This window comes from Chiloscyllium plagiosum, unplaced genomic scaffold, assembly GCF_037043375.1.
Source record: "Chiloscyllium plagiosum isolate Xiang-an unplaced genomic scaffold, Cpla_swu_hap1 HiC_scaffold_5, whole genome shotgun sequence".
NCBI classification, from domain to species: Eukaryota; Metazoa; Chordata; class Chondrichthyes; order Orectolobiformes; family Hemiscylliidae; genus Chiloscyllium; species Chiloscyllium plagiosum.
Window position 1 is genome coordinate 40,969,648 of NW_028270143.1, and position 14,938 is coordinate 40,984,585.

A 14,938-nucleotide genomic window follows, 5' to 3' on the forward strand; every position below is an offset into this window, starting at 1 on the left:
TCCCTGAAGGTGGTAACACAGGTCGCTGGAGTGGTCAAGAAGGCATACAGGATGCTTTTCCTTCATTGGACAGGATATTGAATACAAGAGTTGTTAGGTCATGTTACAGTTGTACAAGACTTTGGTTTGGCCCCTTCAGAATACTGCGTACAGTTCTAGTTGCCACATTAGCAAAAGGATGTGGATGTTTTGGAGAGGGTGCAGAGAAGGGTGCACTAGGATGTTGCATGGTATGTAAGGCGCTAGCTATGAAGAGAGGTTGAGTAGATTAGGATTATTTTCATTAGAAAGGTGGAGATTGAGGGGGGACCTGATTGAGTTCTACAAAATCATGAGAGTTATGGACAAGGTGGATAGCAAGGAACTTTTTCCCAGAGTGGGGGAATTCAATTACTAGGGGTCACGAGTTCAAAGTGAGAGGGAAAAGGTTTAGGGGAGATTTACATGGAAAGTTCTTTACGCAAAGGGTGGTGGGTGCCTAGAACACGTTGCCAGTAGGGGTGAGAACAATAGTGTATTTAGACAGATACATGAATAAGCAGGGAGCAAAGGGATACAAACCCTTAGAAAATAGGTGGCTATTTTAGATAGAGGATCTGGATTGGCACAGGCTTGGAGGAGCGAAGGGCCTGTTCCTATGCTGTAATTTTCTTTGTTGAAAAATGTGTTGCTGGAAAAGCGCAGCAGGTCAGGCAGCATCCAAGAAGCAGGAGAATCGACGTTTTGGGCATAAGCCCTTCTGCCCGAAACGTTGATTCTCCTGCTCCTTGGATGCTGCCTGACCTGCTGTGCTTTTCCAGCAACACATTTTTCAGCTCTGATCTCCAGCATCTGCAGTCCTAACTTTCTCCCTGTAATTTTCTTTGTTCTTTGTTCTTGTTCATTGTAGTTCAACGTAATAAACATTGCATGAATCATGCCATAGGGTTATTGATTTGATGTGTTTCTAGAGGTTTAATCCTAGGGTACGACAAGAGGGTTCTGGTGATTTAATGGTCTAAAAACAAAAGTCAAGTCTATAAAACAGTCACTTGGATAAAATCAAACAAATCCTGTCAGGACAAGACAGAGTTTAACAACAGTAACAAAGCATTATCAACTAAGACCACTATCAGGGAAAATTGTAAAATATTAAAATTACAAATGATATATCTAAACGTACAAAATGCAAGAAAGTAAATGGGTGTTTTATACAACCTGTTATTGAGAAATGATAGCGGAGTGTTTGAAGTGCAGAACTATATATTCCAGTGTACTTTTAGAAAAGTGACAAAATGAAAAAGGGGTGTAGCCCTGAGAGATGGAAAAAAGTGAAAAAAAACTCTCAAAATTAAGATGTAGAATCAGTATGGGTTGAGCTAAGATGAAAAACATGGGTATAATATATAGTCTCAGTAACAGTAATCATGGTCTTAGTCTGAGTATAAATCAGGAAGTTGGACCGTATAACAAGAGTAATGTAATGATTATATCAGCCTTTAATCTTCACCTAGACAGCACAAAATAAATTTTTACATGAGACTCGTTAATGACTTCATAGAATATATTTGAGACAACATTTGTCTTCCAACTAGGGAACAGCCTATTTTAGAAACATAGAAAATAGATGCAGGAGTAGGTTGTTCAGACCTTTGAGCCTGCTCTGCCATTCAGTATGATTGCAGCTGATCATCCAACCTGGTACCTTGTTTCAACTTTCTCCCCACACCCTTTGAATCCCTTTACCCCTAAGACATAAGATCTAATTCCTCCCTGAAAATATTCATAAAATTCCACCCATTCTGGGTGAAGAAGTTTCTCCTCACCTCATTTTAGAACTAATATTGTGTAAAAAAGACAGGTTTTAAATTTAAATTGTCACATCAATGAACAGATTAATTATAAAATATCAAAATGTTTCCTCACTTCAATGAATGATGAGAGATGTAATTCAATGAGATGAATCACATAATAAGGTTAATAGTTGCTGTGTTTCTGGAGATTCATTCATAGGGTGTGATAATTGGATTTTGCTGATTTAACAGTCTTTTTGAAGAATAAAACTTTACTGGAAAAGTGACACACCTCCGTGTACCTAAAAATGGTTAAGAATAATATCATGTTAAGAGGTTTACAATGTAAAAGTAACAACTCTGAGGATAGGGTAGATTTTAATAATCAGCAAAGGATGACCAAGAAATTGATAAAGAGGAACCGAATAAGATGTGAGCGCAACCTAACAAAGAGCATAAAGAAGATTGTAAAAGATTTTTCAAGTACGTAAAATTGAAATAGCAATTATTTAGCAAAATTATTTAGCAAAAATAAATGTGGGTACTTTACAGGCTGATACAGAAGAAATTTAATGGGGAACAAAGAAAAGACAGAAATTTCAAACAAATACTTTGGGCTGAACTATACCAAAAGGTGTGTCAATTTCAGACAGTTTTTTGGGGGGGGGATTTCAGTCTGTGACCTCTCACAAGTTATCTCACATCATTCTCAGCTGTTCATCTCATTGTGCATATGTCACACTTCTACGGCACTGCTTTTGCTGTTACGCTCATCAATGGCAGAAATATTCACTGCTGCCAGCATCATATTTAGAGCCCAACAGTGCACCAGGTCAATCAGTGCAAGCAACAACAGCATTTCACAGTACCCATAGTGAGAGGGAAATGACAAATAAACACTTCTGGAGACATAAGTAACACTTCATTGGAAATAGAATTTCACATTTGAAAATGTATTGCTACTTTACATAATCACTTGTCCAATCAACTGCTGCTTTACTTGTAGCTACAAACAGAAGCTACCCGTCCTTACCACCATACCATATTACTATCTTTTCAAACAGTTCTTGCCTTAATATTCAGCACAGTATAACTTGTTCAATAACTTGTCGTTGTTCAATTTCATGTGTGAGAAAGCCTTCAAACAGATCAAAATGTTAAATTTTATTTATCACCAGAAACAAAAAGCGAAAACAGAACTGAACTCAAGACATTAACTCTGATTTCGCTTCATAGATGTTGCCAGACCTGCTGAAATTTTCAAGTAATTTCTGTTTTTGTTTCTGATTTCCAGCATGCATAGTTCTTTCACTATTTTTAGAAAAAAAAAGCACAGTAAAATCAAACAAAAAAAATCCTGCATTTGTTTCTGCGAATAAACTTGGGTGGCTTTTCTTTGGAGCAATAATAAATTTGCAGTCAAAGAATGGTCATCATCACCCAACTTGCGTCTAATGAAGTTCAGTCTTCTTGTTGCATCGATGCTGCACGGCTCTATCGCATTGATGTTTCTCCTGCTCAATGTTCTCTTATCTTCTTTTGGAGAAGATTGTTGCTGCTCTTAGGGAAAATCCCAATTTTTAAACTCTTAAAAGATTAAATGAAATTATCATACTCAAAATGGAAGGCAGGTTTCAACTTAGCATGGAGTGGATCTTATGCAGCTTATGGTCCAGTGTCAGTAGGATCTCCGTAGGCATCTGTAAACAGGAGACAATGTTCATGAAAACATTCTATGAATGGCTTAAGAGCAGACGATGTAGGGTAGACCTTGGCAGCTTCCAGAGTGAGATTGATTGTTTACACCCACGCTGATTGAAGAAGACATTAACTTATGACAGGGCAGGAGCATTAGTTTTATTTGCTGTGTGTGGAAGAAGATTAGAATGTGGATAAGTGGATGCTAAAAGTATAAGGATAATTAACTCTTCCATATGCTGTAAAGTTTTGCTTCAGGCAGTTCTTTTCTTGCAACACTCAAATAAAACAGTTGTAAAAACTTACAGTCTCCAGCAGTTGATTATTTAAAATCAAGACAACATATTACATCACAAACAGGATATTCATTTCACTCAATCAGAACAGCACTGCACAACAGGTGAGTACATTTCACTTACTACCCATACATAGTTAGTTGGTCCGAGATGGTTTGGTCAGGAATCACAGAATGTAGAAGCACTGAAAAGAGAATGACATCACCACAGAAAATGACATCACCAACCCAAAGAAACCCAAACATATAAATAGAAAGCAGGAATCATCAGCAGTGTTTCATCTGGAGGCTCACTGAAGATGTTGCCTAGTATGGTGATGAAATGTCTGAAAATGAACCTTCCAGCTCAGCGAGCAGACCTACATCCAAGAGAGAGATTGCTAGAATGGGCTCTGTATTGGTTGTATCTGTGCAGGGACTGAAGTGAACCAAATCTATACTGGCCGAATCCATGCAGGTGCTGAAGAAGAGCTGTGCTAGTGCTATCTGCGCTGCGTATGAAACAATCAAAATGCAGTCAGAAGAAATAAAGGAGGAAAAAGCTGTCAACTTTGGTGCTGGAGGGCTCTATCACTATGTTTATGGCAAGACAAAGTCAAGAATAATTCAGAGAAGGCTGAGAGATGGTGGAACTCACAGGGCATCCCAGAGGCTAAAAAAGGTCAATGGTCAGAATAAAGGTAAAGAACAAAAGGGGAAATGATCATCACCACATTATATCTGCAATTGTGCAGATGAGTTAATGCTAATATGAGAAGAAACTACAACTCAGTGGTTCAGCAGGCATTCGTAAAGATGAGGTAGAAACAGCTGAAATATGGGAGAGGAAACGACTATCTCCAGAAAACGAATCACAACTGTCCACTGCCCAATACTGCAAGAAACTGGTAGCTCACTGTATAGTTAAAGAGAACTCCTTAAAAATTAGGGCATTGTTTGCACAACAGCAAAGATTCAAAATTGGTTGGACAAAGGATTTCAACTTTCTACAAATCTTTTGGAAATACTGTGAACTATATTTTTAAATTTTAATTTGAAAACAAGTTTTTATACAAGCTCAAGCTGTTCTAAAAGCATAGATAAGCTGTAGTTTGGCAAACATCCAATTGAGATCAGCTTTTGAAAAAAATGTTTGAGAAAAGGTAAAGATATGAAATGTATGCTTCTGTTGTGAAAGTGATCTTAAAAATACGAAAAGGCTTTTGAGACAGTTGAAAACTAATTCTAAAGTCAAAGAAATGACTCTCTAATTTAAAGGGTCATTTTGAAATGCTCAGAAGATTTTGGTAGTTTTCTAAACAAAGTAAAATTACTATGTGACATAACTTGGTGGCTGTGGCTCCACCTCTTCTCAAGCCAGCGGAGAGTTAACTCTGCTAGCAGCTTTTTTTAGTTTCACCATACATTTGCCATATTTCTGGACGTGTAGTTTTGGAAATTTACAGACAATTAATTTGGACTAAGGCTTTGGCTTTTAGAGACTTTGTCTTGACCAGTCAGGCCATATGTTATCTTCTGAGCCAAAGTGTTTGAGAATGGATGAACCCTAAACTGACTCCAATCACTCAGGTTTCTGATCTAAAAGAACTATTTAAAACCACTAAACCTGGGTTTAAATGTTTTTGAAATTGGAATTGATAAATAACTTGCTAAAAGTTGTTATTTCAGGCACTCCATGGAAAAATTACATGAAATTTAAGAGAACCAGCACAATAAATATGGGCTCTGCTGTAAATCCTTGAACTGCTGGAAGCAGCCTGGTTTAAAGCCAGCTCAAATAAACAATGGGAATTTCCCTTCAGTTGAAAGGACAATAGTCTGTCAAGGCCTGTGAATGCACAAGACAGGCCATGGAATTATTTAATTATTGTAGGCCCTTTTTGTGAAAAAAACTTCACCAAATAACAAGGATTGAGAAAGGTTGGATGGAGCTAAAGGGGTTATTAACATTTGTAGTTAGATGTTTCATTAAGAACAAGAATGAATACCAGATGGAAGTAGTTTCCAGGGAAGCAACAAGTTGGAAGGGAACCTGTTGGTTTGAGTCTGGAATATTTTGAGAGGTGGAATGTCTTAAGAAATTTAGCACATTACTTTTGGAAATCTGAGATACTTAATTGTAAAGCAGGAATATGCGAGAGTTGGAATATTCTCATAATACTCTTAAAACAGAATTCAAACATTCCTCTTTGATCCCAAACACAAACAAGACTATTCCAACTCTGTGAGAGAAAGTGAGGGCTGCAGATGCTGGAAATCAGAGCTGAAAATGTGTTGCTGGAAAAGCGCAGCAGGTCAGGCAGCATCCAAGGAACAGGAGAATCGATGTTTCGGGCATAAGCCCTTCTTCAGGAAGGGCTGAAGAAGGGCTTATGCCTGAAACATCGATTCTCCTTTTCCTTGGATGCTGCCTGACCTGCTGCGCTTTTCCAGCAACACATTTTCAGCTATTCCAACTCTGTGACAGGAATAGTGACAGGAAAATGACAACATCCAATGTGAATAACTCACCTTAGCTGTAGTTAAATTGATATTTCATGAGAAAAGAAAGTGTAGATGAAAAATTAATTTACATCTTTCTTTAGTAGGTGTGCATGCCCTTAACCAAAATCCTTTTTACAGAACTGGATTGATCTGGCTACCACCTGAAACATGGGGACCAAATGAGGAGGATGCACATGCACCACTTTAGGTTGATCTTCCAACCTGAAAAGCAAGAAAACATACTTTGAGGTACTGACATATAGTCCATAGAGAAACAGACTTTAAAGCCTGTGAAATGGTACCGGCCAAGAACTGTGGTTATGGAGAACTATCTTTTAAGTTCATTTGATTTGATAAGTAATGCATTTACACTTAAATGCCCAAAATACAGAAACCTTGAAACAAATTTAACCTTTGGGTCTATTTTAGTTGCCACCAGTAGGAAGAGCGGGAGCTTGGATCAGGGGCCTGTCAGGAAAGGTGAGTCACTGATTTAAAACTTTAAAAGCTTACCTCGAGCATCAACAGCTGCAGCATCTCGGAGAGCAGAGGTTTCTGGGAAAGGAGGGATTTTATTGTCCCCCCTCAGCTATATAAGTGAGCGGGAGCTGAATAACTTTGGATCATTTGGGAGGGAGAGTCTGTGATAGATAAGAGTTACTGGGTTGTAGTTGCTCCTAGGCATGAAGAAACCTGGGTAACTGTTAGAAGGGGGAGAAAAACAGTCAATGTAGAGATCTCCTGTGGTTGTTCCCTTGAAAAACAAGTATACCGTTTTGGAAACTGTTGGGGTGGATGACTTACCGGGGTATGCACTGGGGTGCAGGTCTTTGGCACAGTGTCTATTCCTGTTGCACAGAAGAGAAGGGGGGGAAGGAGGAGAGTGTTAGTCACTCGGGACTCAATAGTGAGAGGGTCAGATAGAAGGATTGTTGGGAACGAAAGAGATTCACGGTTGGTGTGTTGTCTTCCAGGTACTGGGGTCCATGATGTCTCAGATTGTGCCTTTGGGATCCTGAAGGGAGAGGGTGACCAGCCCCAAGTCGTGATCCACATAGGTACCAATGTCATAGATAGCAAGAGTGTTAGGAGTGTAACGCAGGATTTCAGGGAGCTAGGGTGGAAGCTGAGAGCAAGAACAAACAGTTGTTATCTCTGGATTGTTACTCGTGCCATTTGATGGTGAGGCGAAGAACATGGAGAGGTATCAGCTGAACACATGGCTACAGGGCTGGTGCAGGATGGAAGGTTTCAGGTTTATTGATAGTTGGGGCTCATTTTGGGGAAGGTGGGAACTCTACAAACAGGATGGTCTTCACTTGAACCAGACGGGTACTAATAGCCTGGGTGGGAAATTTGCTAGTGCTATTCGGGTAGGTTTAAACTAGCTCAGCAGGGGCGGTGGGAATCTGTGTTGTAATTCCAGTACATAGGGAGATGAGAGTAGGGAGGACATGGACAGGATTTCACAGTCACAGGAGTGTGCTGGCAGACAGCAAGCTGGTTTGAAGAGTGTCTTTTTCAATGCCAGGAGTATCCGGAATAAGGTAGGCGGGCTTGCAACATGGATAGGTATCTGGGATTTCAATGTTGTGGCCATTACTGATTCATGGACAGAGCAAGGTCAGGAATGGATGTTGCAGGTTCCAGGGTTTGGATCTTTCATTAAGATCAGAGAGGGTGGTAAAAGAGGGCAAAGTCTGGCTTTGTTAGTCAAGAACGGTATAACGGTGGCTGAAAGAACATTTGACGAGGTGGTATGGGCTGAGGTTAGAAACGGGAGAGGAGAGGTCACACTGCTGGGAGTTTTTTTATAGGCCTCCACAAAGTTTCAGGAATGTGGAGGAGAGGATTGGCAAATCAATTCTGGGCAGGAGTGAAAGGAACAGGGTGGTAATTATGGGGGACTTTATCTTCCCCAATATTGACTGGAAATGCTATAACTCTAATACGTCGGATGGATCACTTTTTGTCCAATGTGTGCAGGAGGGTTTCCTGACACAGTATATTGAAGGGCCGACAAGAGGAAAGGCCACATTGGATCTGGTTCTTGGTAATGAACATTTGTTTGATTTAGTGATAGGTGCGCACTTTGGAGAGAGTGACCATAAGTTGGTTACGTTTAGTTTAGCTATGGAAATGGATAGGTATATGCCACTGGGCAAGAGTTATAGTTGGGGGAAGGGCAATTATAGTATGATTAGGCAAGACTTAGGAGGCATAAAATCGGGCAGCAAAATGCAGGGGATGGGGACAATCAAAATGTGGAGCTGGTTTAAGGAACAGATATTGCGTGTCTTTGATAGGTAGGTCCCTGTCAGGCAAGGAGCAAGTGATAAAGTAAGGGAACCATGGTTTACTCAAGAAATTGTGTCTCTTGTTAAGTGGAAGAGGGAGGCTTATGTGCTGTTGAGGTGAGATGGTTCTGATGAGACGACTGAGAGTCACAGAATAGCTAGAAAGGATTTAAAGAGAGAGTTAAGAAGAGCAAGGTGGGAACATGAGTAGTCTTTAGCAGGTACAATAAAGGAGAACCTCAAAGTTTTCTATAGATATGTGAGGATGACGAGGATAGGAGTAGGGCCTGTCAAAGACAGAAGTAAGGAGTTGTGTGTAGACCCTGTGGAGATCGGAGAGGTGCCAAATGAATATTTTTCATCTGTTTTCACTCAGGAAAAGGAGAATATTGTAAAGGAGAAGACTGAGGTATGGGCTATTAGACTTGAAGGGATTGAGGTTAATAAGGAGGAGGTGTTATCAATTTTAGAAGGTGTGAAAGTAGGTCAGTCCCCTGGGCTGGATGGGATTTTTCTGGGAATTCTCTGGGAAGCTGGGAAAGTGAGAAGGCGATGGCCGAACCTTTGGCCTTGATCTTTGAGTCATCATTGTCCACAGGTTTAGCACCAGAGGACTGGAGGATTGCAAATGTTGTGCCCTTGTTCAAGAAGGGCAGTAGAGGTAACCCAGGTAATTATAGACCAGTGAGCCTGACGTCTTTTGTACGAAAAGTTTTGGAAAGGATTATAAGAGATAGGATTTATACTCATCTAGGAAGCAATAATTTGATTTGAAATAGTCAATATGGATTCGTCAAGGGCAGTTCGTGTCTCACAAACCTTTTGAGTTTTTTGAGAAGGTGACCAAGCATGTGGATGACATTAGGGCAGTTGACGTGGACTTCATAAAGGTGGTAAAAACAATGACTGCAGATGCTGGAAACCAGATTCTGGATTAGTGGTGCTGGAAGAGCACAGCAATTCAGGCAGCATCCGAGGACAGGCAAAATCGACGTTTCGGGCAAAAGCCCTTCATCAGAAATAAAGGCAGAGAGCCTGAAGCATGGAGAGATAAGCTAGAGGAGGGTGGGGGTGGGGAGAGAGTAGCATAGAGTACAATAGGTCAGTGGGGAAGGAGATGAAGGTGATAAGTCAGGGAAGAGAGGGTGGAGTGGATAGGTGGAAAAGGAGCTGGGCAGGTCGGACAAGTCCGGACAAGTCGAGTTGCTGGAGGTTAGAAACTAGGATGAGGTGGGGGAAGGGAAAATGAGGAAACTGTTGAAATCCACTTTGATGCCCTGGGGTTGAAGTGTTCCGAGGCGGAAGATGAGGCGTTCTTCCTCCAGGCGTCTGGTGGTGAGGGAGCGGCGGTGGAGGAGGCCCAGCACCTTCATATCCTCGGCAGAGTGGGAGGGGGAGTTGAAATGTTGAGCCACTGGGTGATTTGGTTGATTGATGCGGGTGCAGGTGTCTCTGAGATGTTCCCTAAAGCGCTCTGCTAGGAGGCGCCTCCTAGCAGAGCGCTTTAGGGAACATCTCAGAGACACCTGCATCAATCAACCAAATCGCCCAGTGGCTCAACATTTCAACTCCCCCTCCCACTCTGCCGAGGATATGGAGGTGCTGGGCCTCCTCCACCGCCGCTCCCTCACCACCAGACGCCTGGAGGAAGAACGCCTCATCTTCCGCCTCGGAACACTTCAACCCCAGGGCATCAATGTGGATTTCAACAGTTTCCTCATTTTCCCTTCCCCCACCTCATCCTAGTTTCTAACCTCCAGCAACTCGACTTGTCCGGACTTGTCCGACCTGCCCAGCTCCTTTTCCACCTATCCACTCCACCCTCTCTTCCCTGACCTATCACCTTCATTGCCTTCCCCACTGACCTATTGTACTCTATGCTACTCTCTCCCCACCCCCACCCTCCTCTAGCTTATCTCTCCATGCTTCAGGCTCTCTGCCTTTATTCCTGATGAAGGGCTTTTGCCTGAAACGTCGATTTTGCCTGTCCTCGGATGCTGCCTGAATTGCTGTGGACTTCATAAAGCCTTTGATAAAGTTCCACATGGTAGGCTACTGGAAAAAAAGGGGAAGCATAGGATTGAAGGTGATTTAGCAGTTTGGATTAGAAACTGGCTTTCTGTAAGAAGGCAATGAGTGGTGGTTGATGGAAAATATGCAGCGTGGAGTCCAGTTACTAGTGGGTGCCGCAAGGATCTGCTTTGGGACTATTGCTGTTTGTCATTTTTATAAATGATTTGGACGCAGGCATAAGTGGATGGATTAGTAAGTTTGCAGATGATACTAAAGTCAGTGGAGTGGTGGACAGTGTGGAAGAATGTTGCAGGTTACGGGGAGACTTGGATAAACTGCAGAATTGGGCTGACAGGTGGCAAATGGAGTTCACTGCAGATAAATGTAAGGTGATTCACTTTGGGAATAATAACAGGGGCTATTTGGGAATAATGACTTTGGGTCAATGGAAAGATTCTTGGTAGCGTGGATGTGCAGGGGATCTTGGTGTCCATGTACATAGATCCCGGAAAATTGCCACTCAGATTGATAGTGCTGTTAAGAAGGCATACAGTGTGTTAGGTTTTATTGGTAGAGGGATTGAGTTCCAGAGCTGCAATATTATGCTGCAACTGTACAAAACGCTGGTGCGGCTTCACTTGGAATATTATGTGCAGTTCTGGTTGCCCCATTACAGGAAAGATACAGAAGCATTGGAAAAGATGCAGAGGAGATTTACGAGGATGTTGCCTGTTCTGAAGCGAAGGTCTTATGAGGAAAGGCTGAGGGACTTGGGCCTGTTCCCATTGGAGGGAAGAAGGCAAAGAGGTGAGTTAATAGAGACATACAAGATGATCAAAGGATTAGATAGGGTAGACAGTGAGAGTCTTTTTCCTAGGATGATGACGTCTGCTTGTACGAGGCGGTACAGCTGCAAATTGAGGGGTGATAGATTTAAGACAGATGTTAGAAGCAGGTTCTTCACTCAGAGAGTGGTAAGGGATTGGAATGCCCTGCCTGTCAATGTAGTTAACTCAACCACATTAGGGGCATTTAAACAATCCTTCAATAACCATATGGATGATGATGGGATAGTATAGGATGATGGGATTTGATTAGTTCATTGGTCAGCGCAACATCGAGGACCGAAGGGCCTGTTTTGCGCTGCTCTATTCTAAGTTCTATGATCATACACAATATATATTAGACCAAAGTATTCAAGAGGGCTTTTAACAGTTATCTGAATAAAAATAATGTGCAAGGCTATGAGAAAAGCAAGAATCAGGCACAATACAATGGCACTCATTTGAAGAGCTGATAAAAGCATGGCAGACCAAATTACTTCCTTCTGTGCCATAAGACTTCTGTGATTCAATCGGCTAACCTTTACACAGACAAATGGTACGATTGAGGAAATATCTGATTGTATAGTCACATGGAGTTAAAGGGAATTCATCCAGCATGAAACAATAATGAAGGATTTAGTGGAGGTGCAAAACTGTCATTAGACAGTAATATAGGTCAACACACACCAGAAGATGGCAGACTCCATCAAAGTGGGCCATCAGTAGACAGAGACAGCCACTCAGGCACTTGTGGCCAGGGTATCAGCTGGCCACAGCAGCAACTGGAGTGAGGAGATAAGACCATTGAGAGGGGGAGACAATCGTACAAGAGCTATGCAAATAACTGCGACAAGAGATTAGAGATCAGCAATTTTTGCATGAGGTGAAAATAGAATAAGCTGAGGCATCCAGTGTGGGAAACAGGTTTCATGTTGGTGGGATTATATAAGGTAATTATAACCAGTGATGTATGAGCTTCCATGGACATAAAAAGAAAAGTGCGCTGGAAACACTGGTCACTGTTGAAGCATTTTACTAATTAATTTTTCATTTTGTTTTGCAGAGCTAATCCAACTGACCACTGATAACTGGGACAGTTATTTGTTTAATTTACAGAATGTTATTTGTCATTCCAATACTTGTAGGATTTATGTTTATAGGAGAGGCAATGAGAATCACCACCTAACATACACCCACACTAAAGATGAACTGTATTACACCACAAACAATGCAGAGTTCAATATTCAACATAGTTCACTGAATGTCACAGTAGGAGAACAAGTATTCTTGCATTTAACACACATGATTGATTTGTGGGAACTCGTTGGTTGAGTGGGTCATGTCTTAAGCTTCCAAATGTAACAATATTTTTGATTATCTGAAAAAATTGACTTGTGTGTTGTATGATAATGTGCAGTATGACCTGGTACCCATAGTTATAAACCTGTCCAACAAAACCCTGTCTTAATAATGCTCGACTCTACTAAATAGCGTATATTACTTTAACTGGAAGTTTAATGATAGAAGCAGCTTAATTGTATGCAGTAGAAATAGAGGATGGTATTGTTCTTAGAATCTTTTGGGCAGCACAGTGACTCAGTGGTTAGCACTGCTGCCTCACAACAGAAAGGACCCATAGGGTAAGGGAATAGGTATGGGTGGGTTATTCTTCAGAAGATTGGTGTGGATTTGTTGGGCTGAAGGGCCTGTTTCCACACTGTAGGCATTCTATAATTAATAGTACTGAGGAGGGAGGTAGTATAGAAACCACTCCAGTCATATGTCCTCACCTGATATATGTATTGGAAGAAGCAAGGTGTGGATTCAATTTCATTTATTGCCCCAGGAGATGATCATACAGAAGATGGTAGAGGAGATTCAGGACAATAGGGCATTAGGTCAAGCAACCTCAACTGAAGGATCAAATAGTACAGTTGGTTTAACCTGTTGCTTTTACAAGCTGGAGCTGGATATCTGACCAGAGCATAAGGGTCCAAAAGGGGGGACTGATAGAGGAAATATTGATTCTTAGGCTCCAAGGTTAAATTATACTTTTATAGTAGGTGTGGAAGGCAGGCTTCAACTTTGTATGGAGTGAAGCCTATGCAACTTCGAGACTAATGTCAGTAGATTTCCTGTAGGCATCTGTGCAAACAGGAGAAAATGTTCATGAAATCATTCTATGAATGGCTTGGAAGGACACAATGTTGGACAGACACTGATAAAGAAAGAGACAGCAATATCCATTGAATGATTGATTGTTTAGACCCAACTTGAGTGAAGGAGACCTTAAAATATTAACCTACAACACAAAAAGGGCATTGGTAGTTTTTGGTGACACTGAAATTGCAAGGAAACTGCCCCTGCACACATGCCTGGAAACACACACGCAGATGATTGCAGACCTTTTACTTCATTGCATCAAATGCAAAGTGCGCACACTGCGCATATGCATAGAACGGGTGCGATATTGAAACGGGATTCGGTTGCAGAAAAGATCTTCAGGATTGGTGAGGGAAAGCACATGTTTATGGAAGGGGGATTGAAAGAGGGTGGGAGAAAAAGTATGAGTTCTGAAACCAGATTTCAGGCTGACGTCTGACATGCCCAGTAATAACATTAGCTGCAATCAAAACACAGGAGTATGATCAGTCAACTATCGGGGCTGTCAGTGAGGTCGCCCACCATAGGTTTATTCACTGAAAGTCAAGGTGGGTAATCAAGCCCCACTGCAGTAGTAGTAGTAGTGGGAGAAGATTGAACAGGTGAGAGAAGGTGTGAGATTGGGCCACTGGGGTTAGGGGTTTGGTGATTGAAGGATCTTCTCCCATTATCCCCCCACCCAAGAGCATTCTTCTCCCAGGCTCTCTATCCCCCATCCACACTCCTCACTAGTTCTTCATCAGGTTGTAATAACCCCTATCTGGGTCACAATATCTCCCCCACCCTAGTCCTGATCAATTCCGTACCTCCAGTCCCAATTAACCAACCCTGTCCCCAAATTCCGATCTTCCCACACACTCCAATGAAACCATGCATGTGCGGAAAATGAAGACATGGCTGAATCTGTTCAATAAATTTAATTTCCTAGCGCAAGGTAAGCATCTGTCCAGAGCATACTTTGCTTGCTCCTATGTGTGAGCAAATGTAGCCTTTTATTTGCTGTGCATGGAGGAAAATTGGAATGTGGATTAGAGGATGCTAAAAAATATGAAGATCATCACTTCTGTATGCTTTAGAGTTTAGCATCAGTCTAGTATCTGATGCAGATCTCTCCTTGCATTACTCAAATAAAACAGTTGTGAAAACCTATATACAGTCTTGAGCAGTTAATTATTTAAAACCAAGACAACACTGCTGTCCCAACATTACACACTGCTTCCTCCAGTTTACAGCTTAGCCATGCCGACTGCCCATCAAAGACAAAGTAGTCACTGTGGATGACGCCTCTCCCAATCACCCACAGTAACCCATGTCCTCCAATATACCTCTTACACTTACGTCTCAAGTTACTTTTTAATCACAATTATTGGCCTCTCTGCATCCCAGCATGCT